Source organism: Anomaloglossus baeobatrachus, chromosome 3 (assembly GCF_048569485.1).
Source record: "Anomaloglossus baeobatrachus isolate aAnoBae1 chromosome 3, aAnoBae1.hap1, whole genome shotgun sequence".
In the NCBI taxonomy this organism is placed as follows: Eukaryota; Metazoa; Chordata; class Amphibia; order Anura; family Aromobatidae; genus Anomaloglossus; species Anomaloglossus baeobatrachus.
In genome coordinates, this window is record NC_134355.1 from 36,740,656 (window position 1) to 36,760,550 (window position 19,895).

The 19,895-nt window shown below is 44.8% G+C and overlaps 1 protein-coding gene across 3 annotated transcripts in view; it reads left to right on the plus strand.

Moving 5' to 3' along the window:
• The window catches only part of ESRRG (estrogen related receptor gamma), a 1,119,561-nt gene that overhangs the window by 301,273 nt on the left and 798,393 nt on the right, over window positions 1-19,895 (plus strand). For all 3 annotated transcript variants that reach the window (XM_075339129.1, XM_075339124.1, XM_075339125.1), the window contains exon 3: window positions 6,053-6,113. The gene's annotated coding sequence lies outside the window, so the exon portion shown is untranslated. The remainder of the gene's footprint in view (window positions 1-6,052; window positions 6,114-19,895) is intronic.

Sequence of the window (19,895 nt, forward strand, 5' to 3'; positions counted from 1 at the left end):
TGCGTTTTTGGCTGCGTTTTGCTGCGTTTTTGATCTCTGCGTTTTGCTGCATTTTTCAAATGCATTGCATGGGCGGAAAACGCAGAAAAACGCAGGAAAGAACTGACATGTCCATTTTTTTTTTAACTCAAAAACGCAGGTAAAAAAAACAGATGTGTGCGGACAGCAAAAATGAAAACTCATAGACTTTGCTGGGGAAGCAAAGTCCTGCAGTTTTGAGGCCAAAAACGCACCTGAAAAACGCGCAAAAACGCCGCGAAAAACGCACTGTGCGCACATAGCCTAAATGCAAATGTGTGCAAAAGGGGGCAAACTTATCACAGCAGCTCATGCTGGATGATAAATATGGAGCGCCTTAGGCTAGTTTCACACTTGCGTTGTTTTCCTTCAGTCGCAATCCGCAGTTGTGGAAAGCAGCGGAATACGTTAACGGATTCCGCTGCTTCCCATAGACTTGTATGGATGATGGATTGTGACTGATGGACCTGCGTTGCTTCTGCTGGCCGACGCTGCGTTGCTTTCGCCGGGAGGAAGGAACGCAGCATGTAACGTTTTTTTGAGCGGCGGAATCCTTTATTCTTTCATAGCGCATGCGCATCTTTTTTTTTTTGAATCACAGAAACTTTGTTTTGTCTCTTGGTGGCCGAATGATCAGCTGATCGTCCGGCAGCCGGCTTTTGAGAGCGATCAGCTGATCGTCCAGCAGCCGGCTTTTGAGAGCGATCAGCTGATCGTCCGGCAGCCGGCTTTTGAGAGCGATCAGCTGATCGTCCGGCAACCGGCTTTTGAGAGCGATCAACTGATCGCCCGGCAGCAAGCTTTTGAGAGCACTCAGCTGATCGCCCGGCAGCCGGCTTTTGAGAGCGATCAGCTGATCGCCCGGCAGCCGGGTGATCAGCTGATCATTCACAATAGTCTGCCGCCAGTAAAACTGTAAAAAAAAAAAAAAAAGCAAATTCCGTTGTTTTGTACGATCTGTTGCATCTGTTGTGCCACTATATGCAACACATCCGTTGCATTCTCACACAACGCAATGCAACGGATGCCGTTCAACGCAAGTGTGAAACTAGCCTTAGGCACTTATAGACACAGTACTTATTGGTTGTTTTTACATTTTAGGACACAATTTTGGCAAAATTTGCATCTTAAAGGGAACCTGTCTCTGGATTTGTCCCCTATAAGCTGCGGCCACCACCAGTGAGTCCTTATATACAGCAAAATGTCAAAGCCAATCTGTATAACATAAAAAAGCCTGGATTTTATTACGCTCACCTGCGGGTTTTTCCAGTCCGATAGTCATCACTGCTCTCGGATTCAGCGCTTCCTCTTTTCTTCTGATCACTGTCCTCTTTCTTGTTTCTTGTGGATGACACGTTCTATGTCATCCACATAGAGTTCTCCATTGCGCGCCTGCGCACGAGCACTTCTCTCTGCCCTGCTGAGGGAAGGTCAAAGCATTGCAGTGCGCATGTATGTGCAGGCGGTCTTTGTCCTTTCCCTCCGCCTGCACAGTACAGTAGTTTGTTCTACCCGTAGCAGTGCAGAGAGAAGTGCGCATGCGCAGGAGCACAATGGAGGCTTCTGTGTGGATGACGTAGGATGCATCATCCACACAGAGCAGGGAAGGAGGGTGAAGAGAAGAAGAGAAGAGAGGAGGTGCCAAACAGAGACCAGCAACGCCCATCGGACTTGGCTACCCCGCAGCTGAGTATATTGGAAGGGGGTTTTTTTATCTTACACTGATCAGCTTTGGCTCTTATATACAGTATTTTTAGAATGCTGTATATAGGAGCTTACTAGTGGTGGCGGCAGCTTATAGGGGGCGCATCTGGTTACAGGTTCCCTTTTAAGCCCCTGTTTTACCAAGACACTCCTTTAACTTATTAAGAATGATGCTTTGTATGCCAATTTTAGACAGACATGTATTTGAGACATATAAACCTACAATTAGACCTGCATGATTGTATGGTGCATTAGAGGAAATACACAAAATTTCAAAAAGTATACAAATTTTATTAACATGATTTAAACAGCATAAAGTATCACATAGTTAGAGACGGATGTCAAAAAGGACACAGTTAAAAATCATTCCCCTTAAAAACACAGAAAGAACAATCCTGGGACAGTGTGGTACAAAGTTGGTATAGTTTCAGACTCACCTGAGGCCCATCAGTGGCGCGCGGCGCGCGGCGACGGCCATGCCGCCCACTCCAACCGGCGTCCCGGAAGTCGTATTGCGCATGTGCGCTAATCGCTTCACTCATTGGGCGCCGGCTGCAGGGGAGGGACAGACACCGACACACATCGCGCGCACGGGCATCAGTGAGTCCAGCGCCATCTTGATTGAGGGCAAAACTCCTGGCAGCCAGTGCATATCATAAAAAATCATACATATATTACAGGAATATTGTTGTTTTGAGCAGTAATCATAATGTGAGTTCACAATATCGAATACAGTTGACAGAAGATGCATAATGTCCTAATCCAAAGGTTTGTGGAAAACGCGGCACACGGGGATACCAACCTACATTATTAAGCCATCAATAGCAAAAAGATTTTGTGTATTACAAAGTCATCCCGTGCGTCGCATGTCCACAACCAAAGCAAGGACACCATGCATGTCATACAAGCTGAAATCAAATTACATTGCTCCAATATTTATTGATGTACATAAATCCTGGGATATTATTCCATCATATTATATCGCACAGAAGTTTAGTGTGCAGATTGATGTACAAAGGTCCTAAGCCGCAATTCCATCATATATGCAGAGAGTCCGCACATAACTGGCCTCCAAAAAATTCGCTCTCCCCAAGCCCTGTATACAAGAATCAAAGAAAAAAGATTTAAAAAATGACCATAAAAATCAGACAGAGAGCAATAAGCCCAAGGGGGCAGCTCAAGTCAGGCCCAAACAGTAAGCACCACACAGAATATGATTAAACAAGGATAATCAGTGTATACCAAAAGAGCGCATGAGAACAAGAATTGAAACAGGAGGTGCTGGGCAGTGTGGTCTGACAGGTAGTGGTCTCCTTTTATCTTTAATCTGCCTCCAGCAGATTACCAACCCCTTTATGGTCAAACCCCTTGCTTACCTCTCCCCCCTCCCTTTTTGGGTGGTAGGCTGGCATGGTATGCATTTGGTATTATATATCTTGACCTGAAGGTTGGTTAATCATCATATGAGTAATGATTAATAACACAACTGCAGTAATGCATGCCTTGATCTCTGTAATTTATGATGGTTATTTATATGTCTAGGATGCCTGCATCTGCATGTTGTATTAACCCTGTGTATCAATTTCTGACTACATCTGCTGGACTGTCAGTACTAGTATTTTTGATGGATTAGGGGTATAATCATACACCTTCTTATGACTGCTGAAGCACATTAGATTGGTGTTCTTGTGCAAATCAGCCTTGATGCACTTTAGGGTGTATGTACATATCCCAAATTCCTTTTGACCACTGAAACTATACCAACTTTGTACCACACTGTCCCAGGATTGTTCTTTCTGTGTTTTTAAGGGGAATGATTTTTAACTGTGTCCTTTTTGACATCCGTCTCTAACTATGTGATACTTTATGCTGTTTAAATCATGTTAATAAAATTTGTATACTTTTTGAAATTTTGTGTATTTCCTCTAATGCACCATACAATCATGCAGGTCTAATTGTAGGTTTATATATTTTGCTCGGTAGACATGCATATGTAAATATGGATCTCTATTTCCGTTTTTGGATTTATGTATTTGAGACAGTTTACTGGTAGTAATAAAGTAGGGCATTTGATACACGGCTGTTTGGAGAACTAAAAAGGAACTTTTTTTGCCACTCATGGCACTTTTCTGGAAAGTGGGTGTAACTTTGCATGATGGACGGGGCCTCCTGAGACCTTGAAAAATTACTATAGCTTACACTAGTAGATTTTTTTCTGTTACATGGACAGGCACAATATGTGATTAATATTTGGAAAGGTCTATTCCTCTTTATAAATTACGGTAGTTGCATTTTACTCCAGGGGACTCTAACTTGAGATTGGCTTATGAAACACAAGTTAGTAAAGGTTCCCTTTCATTTCCAGCTAGCCAATGCAAGATACAAGCCTCTAAGGATTTTGGCACCTATCTGTCCATACACAAGAAGATCAAATCTCCAGAAGACCATTAGCTAGACTAGATTTAAAAGTAAATTCTGGTAAATGTGTAGGGTCTCAGGAGGCAAACACACACCACTAAACTTTAGCCACTTTGTATTCAGAGGTGTAACTTCAAGTTTTTTGTGACTTGCAGTCATTGAGATGGGTTTTTCATACTTTATTTTCCTTGGATAAACCTGTTCTAGTAATGTGTATGACGCATTACAATACAGTTACCTGAGCTGTGTTTTGTAACGAGCCGTGCACCTCCGTGTCCTTCATAAGTTCAGAACAAAGTCTCATCCAATAGAAGAAAATAATGAATGTCCCCTTTAAGTGAAGATTATGTATTTCTATTTTCAACAAAGCACCATAAGAGTAAAGCGGGCTTTACACGCAACGATATCGTATGCAAAAGCACCCGCCCCCGTCGTGGATGCGATTTCGTGTGATCGCTGCCGCAGCAAACATTATCGCTACGGCAGCGTCACATGCACTTACCTGGTCGGCTGTGTCGCTGTGACTGCCGAACAATCCCTCCCTCAAGGGGGAGGGACGATCGGCATCACAGCGACATCACCGCGACGTCACTAAGCGGCCGGCCAATCAAAGCGGAGGGGCTGAGATGAGCGGGACGTAACATCCCGCCCACCTCCTTCCTTCCGCATTGCGGCCGGCCGCAGGTAAGGAGACGTTCCTCGCTCCTGCGGTGTCACACACAGCGATGTGTGCTGCCGCAGCAGCGACGAACAACATCGATAATCAACCATTACCGATTTTTGGACGACCTCTCCATGGTGAACGATTTTCACCATTTTTGAGGTCGCTTTAGGTCGCTGGTAAGTGTCAACCACTGCGATATCGTTAATGACGCCGGATGTGCGTCACTAACAACGTGACCCCGACGATGAAACATTAACGATATCGTAGCGTGTAAAGCCCCCTTAAGTGTTGGGCTGAACTATTTTCAACAAAGCACCATAAGAGTAAGGCGGGCTTTGCACGTTGCGACATCGCAAGCTGATGCTGCGATGTCGCACGCGATAGTCCCCGCCCCCCGTCGCAGGTGCGATATCGTGTGATAGCTGGCGTAGCTAAAATTATCGCTATGCCAGCTTCACATGTACTCACCCGCCCTGTGACCGTCGCTCTGGCCGGCGACCCGCCTCCTTCCTAAGGGGGCGGGTCGTGTGGCGTCATAGCAACGTCACACGGCAGGCGGCCAATAGCGGCGGAGGGGCGGAGATGAGCAGGATGTAAACATCCCGCCCACCTCCTTCCTTCCGCATATCCTACAAAAGCCGCAGTGACGCCGGTAGGAGATGTTCCTCGCTCCTGCGGCTTCACACACAGCGATGTGTGCTGCCGCAGGAACGAGGAACAACATCGGACCGTCGCGTCAGCGTAATTATAGATTACGCCGACGCTGCACCGATGATACGATTACGACGATTTTGCGCTCGTTAATCGTATCATCTAGGCTTTACACAGTACGGTGTCGCATGCGATGCCGGATGTGCGTCACTTTCAATTTGACCCCACCGACATCACACCTGCGATGTCGTAGTGTGCAAAGCCCGCCTAAGTATTGGGCTTAACTATTTTCAAAAAAGCACCATAAGAGTAAGTATTGGGCTTAACTATTTTCAACAAAGCACCATAAGAGTAAGTGTTGGGCTTCAGAAACCCTTATCTATCAACCGATCACCACAGTTGTGGCTCAGAAGATCCGGCTGGTCATTTATTTCTTTTACAGCAGCCTCTGCAGGAGAAATGTGATTACATGACAAATGAATGATGTTCCATGTAACACATGTACAAGAGTTGGGTTCCAAAAGGTAGACCCTCTATGACATCCAATAACCTTAATGACGTTATGATTAATTTTCATATATATTTTTTTATTTACAGACTTTGCCTACCTGGAATTTACGCTTCATCTCTGTGCCTCTAACCCAAAGTCTCCTGTGTGGTAAGCAAAGTCTAAACTTTTTCTTCCATATTTGTTGCTTACGAGAAGTATTTACTATTAGCTATACATACAATAGGCAGCCACTATTTGTAATAAACCATTAAAAAAATTGTATTATGGGACATAATAGAGAAATGTTATTTCCTAGAAGTATTGATTCCAATGAAGACCACAGTGCCCTTATGGTACCATCATATATTTGGGCTGCCATAAGGAGTCATCTGACTGTGCCCAATACAAGTCTGGCTTCATTTTTGATGCCTCGTGATTCTGTAGATGTGCCCCCTCTACCTTTCTAAGAATTAAGTTCACTCCTTTAACATTGATGGCCTAGCCTTAGGATAGGTCATCAGTGTCTGATCGGCCAGGGTCCGACAGCCCCCACCGATCAGTTGTTCTCGGAGCCAGCAGTTGGAAATGCTCAGTTCTAGAGCTGCCCCATCTTCTGATAGTGGCAACGGCCTGGTCCTGTACATCCTGGAAGGTGGATGGCGGATGTGCAGTACCCGGTTGCGGCCACTATCAAAGACAGAGCAGCTCCGCAACTGGGCATTTCCAATCTCCTGCTGTTGTTGCCGCCAGCACAGACAACAACTGATCGGCGGGGGTGCCAGATGTCGGACCCCGGTCAATCAGACATTGATGACCTATCCTAAGGATATGCCATCAATGTAAAAGAAGTGGACAACCCCTTTAAAGGCTCCAGTTTCTTCCAATCCAATACAACATGCTAGTTAAACCCTTGCCGGGCTGCAATGCCCATCACAACCATTCACATATAGAGACTTACATCATAAACATCTCCTAACAGAGTATCAATTTATATATTTTTTTAAAAAAACTTGCCCTCTTGGACCGCTTATCTCAGGATATCAGAGGCCAAAAGAAAAGTTAAGGAATACATGATTCTGAAGTTCTACAAAATTGCTATACCTCCAAGTAAATCTGATTACAGTGCCTCTGACTGGCCATATCATAGTCTCAGAGCACAATGTATTGTGCAGCCTCCTATCTTAAGGCAATAAATATGAACATTTGGCAAACTAGTGCAGATGGGGTTTTACTCTCCTAAATTGAGTTCCTTCTGCTTTATTTTGCTGCTGGGGGTTGAAGCCCCCAGACAATTTACTTTCAGCCCTCCCTATAATACAGCTCTGAGTAAGAGGATGAAATAAATCAGCTTTCCATTCCCCGGATGCCGTTGGATAGATCCTAGAATTCACATTGACGGTAATATGTTCTCTTCTGCCCATTGTTACCTATAAAGTTGGGTAAATATTAGACCTCTCCCAAAATCTAAAAAGTCTGTGCGTTTCACAATAAGAATCTTTATTTCTTTATTTGCTTTGTCTCTTTGTTATTGCTTTGCGCATATAATGTAATAGGTTTATGTCTTTGTTATATATCTTGAAGCTCTGGGATTGGCCAGTCGCGGGACTTGGCACCGGCGTGTCTGTGTCATGGTAGCTTGAAGCGACAACGGTTCTTTTCCAGGGAAAATTCCAGTAAATGAATAGCAACTGACTGCATTCTTTATTCTTTGCTGCTTTGGGGGAGATCCCGTAGGTTGTCTTCAAGGGTTTGCCCAGCTTTATGACATTGGTGACCTATCCTTAGGATCAGTTGTTTTCTGCTCTGGAGGTGGGGTGGTGGATGTTGGATCCTCACCGATCTGATATTGATGACCCATCCAAAGGATACCTTCCTTTTAAATGTCTAAATTTTGGCTGGTGAATGTGACATTAACTGGTTCCTTAGCTAACGGGAGGCTTTGCCAACCTCAGCACTGGCCACCATGTTAACGAATGTGCATTAGAGGGAACCTGTCACCAGGTTTTTCCCTATAAGTTGTGGCCACCACCAGTGAGCCCTTATATACAACATTCTAGAATAATGTATATAAGAACCCTGGCTGCTCCATAGAACGTAAAAAAAAGGTTTATAATTCTCACCTAGGGGGCGATCCGGTCCGATTTGTGTTGTTGGTCTCAGTCCGGCGCCTATTCCATCATGTGTAGTCACCGTCCTCCTGCCCAGCCCCATGTGGATGACGCATCTTACGTCATCCATACAGAGGTCTCCATCACTCTCATGGGTGAGGGCAGATGGAAGTATTGTAGTGCGCATGAGCGGGCGGTCTTTGACCTTTCCTAGCATCTGCACATTACAATACTTTGCTGTGAGACCTCAGCCAGGCAGATCATAGCACGCCTGCGCAGGAGCGCAATGGAGGCCTCTGTGTGGATGACGTAGGACACATCATCCACACAGTTCAGAGAAGGAGGACAACAACTACACAAGATGGAGAAGGCGCCAGACCAAGACCAGTGACGCCCATCAGACTGGACCACCCCCAAATGAGTATAATAAAGGTCATTTTTATGTTCTACAGAGCAGCCTGGGCTCTTATATACAGTATTCTAGAATGCTGTAGATAAGGGGTCACTGTTGGTGGCCACAGTTCATGATGGACAAATCTGGTGACAGGTTCCTTTTAAAGTATTGCACCCCAGCAAAATGGAGTGGATTGGCACAAAGTAGAGAGCATTGATGGTTCCCATATGGTGCCTAGAGGACTTCTGATTGCTCTTGGCATCTTGTAGGCCTGGGCTTGTCCATGGCTGATACCTCAGAAAAATGGTGGAGGCCATAGTAAATAGAGCAGTAGAGATGCTACATAGTGGTGGAATAGAAGTGACAACTATTCTGTCTCTCAATTATGGATGTCAGTTTCCAATCTTGGTCAATTCTTGGCCTGAGAAGCTATCTACATGACACCTTCCATCTGTAGTCAACTAACATGGACTGAAGACATCTTACCCCTCACCCTTACCCTTGTTCATACATCTTGAGTAATAATTAAGATTCTTACAAACCCCCGGCGGCGCACAAATGCCGGAACAGATGCATTAATCACATTAGAAGGCATTTTGTAGATACTCCTTAAATGCCAATCCGACTGCTTCCAGCATAAATCCCCTTTGCCGTCAATGGGAGATTTTCACTCGTGACGTTGAGTCTTTAGCGTGACCCCAAGTGCTCAGAAAATCTATTAATACCGAGCTGCCTGCTATCTCTACAATCTCTGTGACCTGGTATCTGTACAATCCTGCATGGTTTACCTTACAGTAAGGACAAGAAGAAAATGGGATCTCTGGAATATAACGTCCGGATGACATTTAAGGGATATGAAGGGTTAAATTATTAGGGTATTTGGGAACTCATCAGCATCTTCATATACTAAAACCATTCATTTGTCAATGTCAGTCTTTGTCTAAGAATCCAAATGGTTTCACAGCAGCGAATGAGGCCAACATTGATTGCTCCTGTTAGAAGCAGGTGGCGGCTGTATAACACAGCCTGCATCTACCCTGTACGGAGCAAACTTGGCTCCTCAGCCTTCTCTATACATTCACAGCTGATATATGGCATAAATATATATTGTGCTGCACAATATATACAGGAGATTAAAGAGTTTTTCCAAACATTAGCAGCTATCACCTATTCACAGGTAGGTAGATCAGTCCGACCTCAGAATTCTCTATGGGTGGAGATGGCTGAATACGGTGCTCAGTTTTTTCAGCAGTTTAACAATGAATAGACTGGTGTCTCTTGTGTGTGCTGTCGCTTCCTTCACAGGGGACATTCTCTAAACTTTAGAGGGACCCGCATATATACAGTGCCTTGCGAAAGTATTTGGCCCCCTTGAATTTTTCAGCCTTTTCCCACATTTCAGGCTTTAAACATAAAGATAAAAATGTTAATGTTATGGTGAAGAATCAACAACAAGTGGACACAATTGTGAAGCTGAACGAAATTTATTGCTTATTTTAAATTTTTGTAAAAACTAAAAAACTGAAAAGTGGGGCGTGCAATAATATTCATCCCCTTTACTTTCAGTGCAGCAAACTCACTCCAGAAGTTCATTGAGGATCTCTGAATGATCCAATGTTGTCCTAAATGACTGATGATGATAAATATAAGCCCCTGTGTGTAATAAAGTCTCTGTATAAATGCCCCTGCTCTGTGATAGTCTCAGTGTTCTGTTTAAAGCGCTGATAGCATCATGAAGACCAAGGAACACAACAGGCAGGTCCGTGATACTGTTGTGGAGAAGTTTAAAGCTGGATTTGGTTACAAAAAGATTTCTAAAACTTTAAACATCCCAAGGAGCATTTTGCAAGCGATGATATTGAAATGGAAGGAGAATCATACCACTGCAAATCTACCAAGACCCGGCCGTCCATCCAAACTTTCATCTCACACAAGGAGAAGACTGATCAGAGATGCAGCCAAGAGGCCCATGATCACTCTGGATGATCTGCAGAGATCTACAGCTGAGGTGGGAGAGTCTGTCCATAGGACAACAATCAGTCGTACACTGCACAAATCTGGCTTTTATGGAAGAGTGGCAAGAAGAAAGCCATTTCTCAAAGATATCCATAAAGAGTGTTGTGTAAAGTTTGAGACCAGCCACCTGGGAGACACCGAACATGTGGAAGAAGGTGCTCTGGTCAGATGAAACCAAAATCGAATTATTTGGGCACAATGCCAAACGATATGTTTGGTGTAAAAGCAACACAACTCATCACCCTGAACACAGCATCCCCACTGTCAAACATGGTGGTGGCAGCATCATGGTTTGAGCCTGCTTTTCTTCAGCAGGGACAGGGAAGATGGTTAAAATTGATGGGAAGAGCCAAATACAGGACCATTCTTGAAGAAAACCTGTTGGAGTCTGCAAAAAACCTGAGACTGGGACGGAGATTTGTCTTCCAACAAGACAATGATCCCAAACACAAAGCAAAATCTACAATGGAATGGTTCACAAATAAACATATCCAGGTGTTAGAATGGCCAAGTCACAGCCCAGACCTGAACCCAATCGAGAATCTGTGGAAAGAGCTGAAAACTGCTGTTCACAAACTCTCTCCATCCAACCTCACTCAGCTCCAGCTGTTTACAAAGGAAGAATGGGCGAGAATTTCAGCCTCTCCATGTGCAAAACTGATAGACACATACCCCAAGCGACTGCAGCTGTAATCACAGCAAAAGGTGGTGCTACAAAGTATTAACTTAAAGGGGATGAATAATATTGCACGCCCCAATTTTCAGTTATTTATATTTTACAAAAATTTAAAATAAGCAATAAATTTCGTTCAACTTCACAATTGTGTCCCAATTGTTGTTGATTCTTCACCAGAACATTAACATTTTTATCTTTATGTTTGAAGCCTGAAATGTGGGAAAAGGTTGAAAAATTCAAGGGGGCGAATACTTTCGCAAGGCACTGTATGTAGTTTCCATTTTTTCATCCTTTATTGGTGTGGCGCTGTCAGTCTTGAGGGGCGCAGTCACAAATTTACTCCGCTTCTTTTGCAGATTATATTTCTATATTAACTCTACATTTTTACGAGTATTTTGGATTGTGATGAGCTCCGGACAGGTCTGATCCTCTGATTGTCGCTCGGAGGCTCCTGTATCTGAATGGACAATCCAAGACTTGGAAAATGGAACCTTTACTTTCATTCTAATCCTGTAAAATAACAAAATATATGTTCTTATTTCCGCTTGTTACTTGCCGGCATTCTGCGTGTGAGCATTGTGCATTCCTGTTTACATCCTTCATTTGATGGGGAGATTGATATTACTGATACTGTTAGTGTCATTTATTTCTGGGTGTTTGAACCCCCTGTGGTTGCCATGGCAACAATATTTTTAATTATGGAGAGCAGAGATGATAACATGTATATCAGATGTGACTGGGTTCTCCCTGTAGACCGAGCTCTGATTAGACGTTTGAGGGACGCTTTGTATGTGGATTTCCCTCGCAGGCTACATTTTATTATCTGCTTTAGCAGACAGCTGTTTTGCTGGTGCCATGAACCCGCACTAATGCAATGAATGGAATTGGCTTAGAGGCCAATGGACATTACTGTACACAGACACACGTTATTTTCCATGATAGCAGTCCCTAGTGATAGGACTTGTGAGCGTGTTCCCATCTAACTGCATCCACTTCAGGCTTTGCCCCCAAAATCTACAACAAAAACAGCATATATAGAAATCTCAGTTTATGTGTACCTTATAGCGGTACTATTAATGCGTACTATATAGTGGTAATATTTGTGTATTATACAGTGTGTCCACCCATATCCTGTCCACCGCCATTAACTTGAGAACGGCGGCAGCTATAGGCATAGAAGTGGTGTCTAGGTATAGTAAAGTAGTCATGCGCTACGCAATGAAACCACCTATAGCGCCACCTGGTGGAAAACAACGGAGTTAGCATTTTTATCTCGAAAACGGAACGAGATAGAGAAAAAAAGAGAATTACAAAGTTGTAGGGCATCATCAATTCAATATGAATCGACACCTTGCATACGGAAATGCTATGATATGAAACCCATGACCCCCCCAAAACATTGAATGCTGGTCACGCATCTGGCGCTCATTTAACTTTGATGCTCAATGTGGCCCCCGTCAGCTGCAATGCACATCTGGACTCTGCACAGCATACTGTATATTGCTGCACGTTGTGCAATATGGTAGGGGACACGTCTGCACAAGCATCTGTGATACGTGGTCGTAGATCCTGCAATGTTGGTGGAGGGGTCGCATACACCTGCTGTGTGATGTAACCTCACAGAAAGAAGTCCAATGGGGTCAGGTCAGGTGAGCGTGGAGGCCACTCCACACAGCCACCATACCCAATGACTTGTAGGAAGATCTCCATGAGGTATCGCTTCACGTCCGCAGCCTTGTGAGGTTTACACGTTCTAATCATAGCATTTCTGTATGCAAGGTGTCGATTCATATTGAATTGATGATGCCCTACAACTTTGTAATTCACTTTTTTTCCTCTATCTCGTTTCGTTTTCAATATAAAAATGCTAATTCCGTTGTTTTCCACCAGGTGGCGCTATAGGTGGTTTCATTGCGTAGCGCATGGTTACTTTACTATACCTAGACACCACTTCTATGGCTATAACTGCCGGGGGGGTGCGTCTTATAATGCAAATATATTTTATCAGGGGTGGTGGAGAGGGGTCACAGAAGGTAGGGGAGATGCTGTGGGTCAAGGGCGCTGTGTTGCTGGCAGTGGGCTGTGCTGTGAGCGGCAAGTTGTGCTTCAGGCAGCGGGCTGTGCTGCGAGCTTGATGCTGGGCGTTGTTCTCCAGGCGGTGATGCAGGGGCTCGCTTCAAATAATGGCGCCCAGAGTCGACACGTGCGCAGATGGAGCTCTCGGCTCAAGATCTCATCTGCGTGCGCGCCGCCTCCGGCCCATTGATTCCCTGCAGCAGACTTAAGGAAAATGGTGCCCGGATCTCAGCTTGTCATTGAGGCAAGAGCTCCATCTGCACACTTGCCATCTCCGGGCGCCATTTCTTTGAAGCCCGCACCACTGACAGCTTCTGGATGCTCCTCCTGCTTCACAGTGCCTACAGCGAGAATCTGGGACACCTACTACCTCCATCCTCCTTGTGTCTCTCCAAATCCTCCTTCCTGTACGCCTCGGGGCAATGCAACGGGGCCAAGCCACTCAGTGACAACGCAGATGATCTGCACCCCCGACCCAGGGACGACTATGTTAAAACACCTGCTTCGTGTGGCGCTACATTGTTTAGCTCATACGTCATGCCAGCAAAATACTACTGAAGATCCTTTGGAGATGACTACCGCCTTACAGTGACAAAGAGCTGCCAGAGGAACAAGCAGCATTCAGAAAAGGCAGAGCAAGAAGAGGTGTAATTGCTAACATTAGATGGATAATGGAAAAGGCCAAAGAATATAACAAGGAGAACTATTTCTGCTTCATCGACTACCAGAAAGTCTTCAACTGTGTTGATCACCAGAAATTTTGGAATATCTAGAAGGATATGGTTGTGCCGAACCCTCATTTCGAACCAGGTCCCAATTTAAAGCGTTCTTCTGCCTTCGTAGTATGAGAGGGAGAAGTCACTAAAACCCTCTCAAATGTACTCTTATCCCTAAGATGTGTCCAAACGCACTGACAGTGACAAAGCTTCTGCCAAGGACAAGGAGGAGGGACTATAAACCATCATATATGATATGACAGATCCAGACAGACTTGACTACGGAGAGCTTGGTCATTCCAGGAGGTTTCCACTGCCCAGCATCTGGACTCAGAGTAGTAGTCCTCCACATTAGGATTTCCATGAATCAATCTGTGAATCATTCATCCAGTGACAGCAACTTTACCAAGATCATCATAGATGACACCCAGAGCAGAGAAGAATGCATCAACTGAGGAAAACAAAAAATAGGAGAATCCTCAGGCAGAGAAAATGTCCAGGCCCGAGGGTCTCCATGAAGCAACGATAGAACAATACCCACCTCTGGATGAGGTAGAATGGAGACAAAAATGCAGAATATAACTTACACATAGAAGGAAAGATGGAAAACTTAGTTTAGTCAAAACACTTGGTAAATTTTCCTTAGGCTGAGAAAACGGTGTTACCGTAGGTGATATAATACCTCTGTAGCACATGCTGTTGTTGGCTCTAAGGCTATGTGCCCACGCTACAGGATTTACCGCGGATTTACCGCGGATTTTGCCGCGGATTTACAGTGGATTTGCCGAAAATCTGCAGCAGCAGCACTTCCAAGCCATTTCAATGGCATTTTGGAAATGCTGTGCCCATGCTGCGGATTTTTCCGCGGCGGATTTGCCGCGGATTTTGATTCGGAAAAATCTGCAGCATGTCAATTGTTTGGTGCAGACTTGGTGCGGATTTTTGGCTTTGAATGGGGAAAAAAAAAAAAAAAAATCCGCATCAAAATCCGCGGCAAATCCGCGGCAAATCCGCGGGTGCGGATTTGCCGCGAAAGTCGCGGATTTTCAGGCAAAAAAATCCGCAGGGACATTCTAGCGTGGGCACATAGCCTTAATGTCTGCCACCTTCAAGGACAAGGACCGTAATTGCATGGCCAGGACATCCACAACAACCATGATGGCTTGTCAGTATACAAGAATGGAGTGGGCTGATGATAATGTCATGTTCTTATAGCAACTCACAAGGGATAAAGATAACAGACTAAAAAACTGCAAGTGACCCTGCCGGTTCCTCTATAGACTAGAAATCCCAACCAAGCAGTCCCTAATGGTTCCTGTGAGAGTTGGAATAGCTCTGACCTGGGACTAAATGATGGCAACTCGGGCCTACTGTGCCTAATAGGCTGTCGAGCACTTCTTGTTCTTAAGAAATCAGAGGGCAGAGCAGAGAGCAAATTACCTACAGAAGGGAAGGAGTGCAGAAGTAGAAAGTGATCCCAGAGTGAGTAACACAACAACATTAAAGAAAGCTGACACCCCCAAAAGAGAGAAGACAGAACCCGTAATCATACTCACCAGACCAGGACGCTGTGTAACATGAGGATCTACAGGGGAACGCATCAAGGACCTGTGGTGGAACACATACACACACAAACACACACATATCTGGTGATACCGTACTGCTCCGGTGACCTGAGGCTCTGTAGAACAAGAGGCCCTGTGGTGGAACACATCGAGGACCTGTGGTGGAACTTATCAATACACTCCACCGCAGGTCCTTAATGAGCTCCACTGCAGGTCCTCAAGTTCACAGCGTTCCAGGTCACCGGGGCAGTACGGTATCACCGCATGTGTATGTGTGTGTGTATATGATATGTGTGTGTGTAAGTGCCAGCCAGAAGCAGAAGAGGATCTCTGTGGAGAAGACAAGAACCTGCAAAGAGCACGGACTGAGGACCTGGGAGTGACGCAGATGTCCAGAGTCTGGTAAATATGATTCTCCTGGGGTGGTCTGCATTTTTGGCTAGGTAAACTTACCCCCAACCCGTGTTTCCCTAAAAATAAGCCCTACCCCAAAAATATGCCCTAGCGCATTTTTTGGGACAAAAAAAATATAAGACACTGTGTCTTATTTTCTGGGAAACACAGTACCAGAAGAGTATTTAAAGCAACACCTGAAAGGTGAGTGGGAAGGCAAATGAGTAAATGCATCCACCTTTTACCCTAATAGAACTAAAACAAGGATAACAGAAACTAAACAAAAAGGTTTATTCGCTATGGTTTGACGGACAGAAAAACAGAGCACAGACTCAAGGGTTCAAATCGAGACGCGAGACATAGCAGAACTATTTATGTGTACTATATAGGATGACTATTTATGTGTACTATATAGCAGGACTATTTATGCAAACTACATAGTAGAACTATTTATGCGTACAATATAGCAGTACTATTTCTGTGTACTATATAGCGGTATTATTTATGTATACTATATAGTGGCATTATTTATATGCACTACATAATGTTACTATTTATTTGTATTATATAGCGGTACTTTTTATGTGTACACTATAACTGCATTTATTATTACTGTATAGCAGTATTATTTATGTATAGCATACTATTTCTGTGTATGATATAGATAGACAGTTATAGTATACTATATAGTAGTAAAATTTGTATTAGCTATAAGGGTATTTTTCTTGTGTACGCTATAGTAATACAATTTAGGTGTACAGAATAATGTACTGTTTATGAGGGCTATATGGCACCACTATTTGTCCTATTATCAAAGCAAAATGTATTTATTGTGTTGCCTTTTTAATAAGACATATAGATTGAGAGATACATTTAGATATGTAAGGGATGAATAGCTAGATAGATAGATGGATGGATAGATAGATAGATAGATAGATAGATGGATGGATGGATGGATGGATGGGTGGATACATGGATAGGGGGATTGATAGATAGGTGAATGGATGGATGGATAAATGGATGGATGGATGGGTGGATAGGTGCATGGATGGATAGGTAGCTAGGTGGATGGATGGATGGATGGATGGATGGATCGATGGATGGATGGATGGATGGGTGGATGGATAGATGGATGGATAAATGGGTGGATGGGTGGATGGATGGATGGGTGGATAGTTGCATGGATGGATAGGTAGGTAGGTGGATGGATGGATAGATGGATAGGTGGATGGATAGGTTGATAGATGGACACTTCGCTCTGAAAGGGGATGTTGGCGCTTTTGGTGGGGTGTTAGGTAGGTGTACGGCCGGAGCCGCGCTTGAGTTCGTAACGCCACCCACGGGATGTGGTGAAGGTAGACACTACCGCTGCAGCTACGGGGCACCCGGGGGGAGATGTTTATGCAGCAAGTTGTTAACCCCTCCGTGGGCAGGGATGGTGGCCCCGGGACCCGTTGGGGATAGCTGGGCGGTGCGCGGCCGGATGGCACTATTGTACTCACTGTTATTGACACACACAAGTCTCTAGTATACCAAGTTGATGGGGGTCGGTGCCCGCAGCCGGCTGCGTCTGGTCCCCCACCCGGTTCGGTGGTCTTGGCCTTTCTCCTGCACCATGTTGTGTATTTGGATTGCCTGCGCTTCAGCGACGGGAGTCCGCTCCCCGGCTTTGTGGATGTCGGGAAAGCTCTTCTGCCCGCAGACGCTGGCCCGTGGGATCTCTCTGCCTGTGCAGTGGCTTTCTATCCCCCTCAGTGGGCTGTTGTCTTCAGTAGGGACTTGGGTGGGAAAGGACCTATAGTCCAGACTGCAATCAGTTAATTAAATCAGTCCAGTGGATTCCGGACCTCGTTTCAGGGTCTGAGTACCCCCCTGTGTGCTCCGGTTTCCGTGTCTGTTCCCCGGGTCGGTACCGGCGGGCCACTACCCTGTCCCGGTCCACCACGGTTCCACCGAGCCGTCTTCCCGACTCCTGCAGGCTAAGGCCACCGTTTGCCTCCTAGCCAAGGTACCAGGGCTCCGACCCTGGCACCTGTCAGACTGTCAGACTGCTGCAGACCTGCTACACAGGCCTGCTTCCACTTCTCTACTCACTACCGACTGAACTGACTGTGTGTTTCCTGCCTCAGGCCCTCTGAACTCCTCGGTGGGTGTGGTCAACTGCCTGGCTCCGCCCCCTGGTGTGTTCATCAAGCACTGAGGAGGTGACTACGTTTTACTGGTTGGCTGATGTTACCTTATTGGGGGACAGGTGTAGTGCGGGGGTCTACCTGTGACTACCTGGCTAGTCCAGGGCGTCACAGATGGATAGGTGGGTGGATGGATGGATGGATGGATGGATAGGTGGATGGATAAGTGGATGAATAGATGGATGGATAGATGGATGGATGGATGGATGGATAGGTGGGTGGATGGATGGATTGATGGATGGATAGGTGGGTGGATGGATGGATTGATGGATGGATAGGTGGATAGATGGATGGATGGATGGATGGATGGATAGGTGGATAGATGGATGGATGGATAGGTGGGTGGATGGATGGATGCGTGGATGGATGCGTGGATGGATGGATGGATGGATAGGTGGATAGGTGGATAGATGGATGGATGGATAGGTGGATGGATGAATAGATGGATGGATAGATATGAAAAAAGTAGTCAGAGAGCAATCAATATGGATTGCAGATAGATAATAAGATAAATAGTTATTAGTAAAGTGAATTTTCAGATTTACACTCTTGTCTGTGACTTCCTGGTAGAAGAAGAGGTTAATCAGGTGCTGGGATATTCTGGGCTGCACATCTCTGTAGTGTGCACGGTGGTATATGGGGCACTGGTGTCAGATCTTCATTATTATCCATCTCTCTGGTAGATACATTTTTCCAGCCCGTCATTAAGAGGCAGCGTGAGCGTGATGTGGAAATCTATTAGACATATCAGCTTGATCTGTATGGATACCCCCATCTGTTTTTTTCTTAAATCCTTATCTGTGAATCATTAAAACCGAAATTGTTCCTCCCAGGTGGAAGAACAAAATTAAATGAGTTCTCCGTAATAAGGGCAAACATACTTTTTCTAATTATTTAGCAATTAATATAATACCCAACAGGCAATAACTTGCGGGCAAGGAGGGAAAATCTGTGGTCTGGTGTTAATGGCACTTGTTTAAAGTGGCAAGCTGTGATTAATGACTGTAGGAACTATATGACAACACCTTCTATAGACGGAGCTCATATCGGGCTCCGCACAGCAGTCAGGCCACAGCGTCAGCCGGCGATATAAGAAACACGTAATAAACACATTATAAAACGCAACTATAAAAGACGGAAAAATGTACACAACACGCACGGTCTCTGGGGAACGACCGCAGCGATGCAGACAATGCAGTGATGGTGCAAACCGGGCGGAAATATCTATACGAAATATCCGAGTATTTATAAACATGAAGGATATACATTAAAGTTAATAAGTATTTGATCATTTTTGATTTTTGCAAGATTTCCCACCTACAAAGAATGGAGAGGTTGGTAAATTTTACCGTAACTCCAACTGTGATAGAAAGAATAAAAAATACAAGAAAATCACATTGTATGATTATTAACTAATTAATTTGTATTTTATTGCATGAAATAAGTATTTGATGCAATAGAAAAGCAGAACTTAATATTTGGTAGAAACCTTTGTTTGCAGTTACAGAGGTCGGACGTTTCCGGTAGATCTTGACCAGGTTTGCACACACTGCAGCAGGGATTATGGCGACTCCTCCATACAGATCTTCTCCAGATCTTTCAGATTTCAGGGCTGTCTCTGGGTAACATTGAGTTTCAGCTACTCCAAAGTTTTTCTATTGGGTCCAGGTCTGGAGACTGGCTAGGCCACTGCAGGCTTTTGAAATGCTTTTTATGGACCCGCTCCTTAGTTGCCCTGGCTGTGTGTTTCGGGTCATTGGCATGCTGGAAGACCCAGCCACGACCCATCTTCAATGCTATTGAGGGAAGGAGGTTGT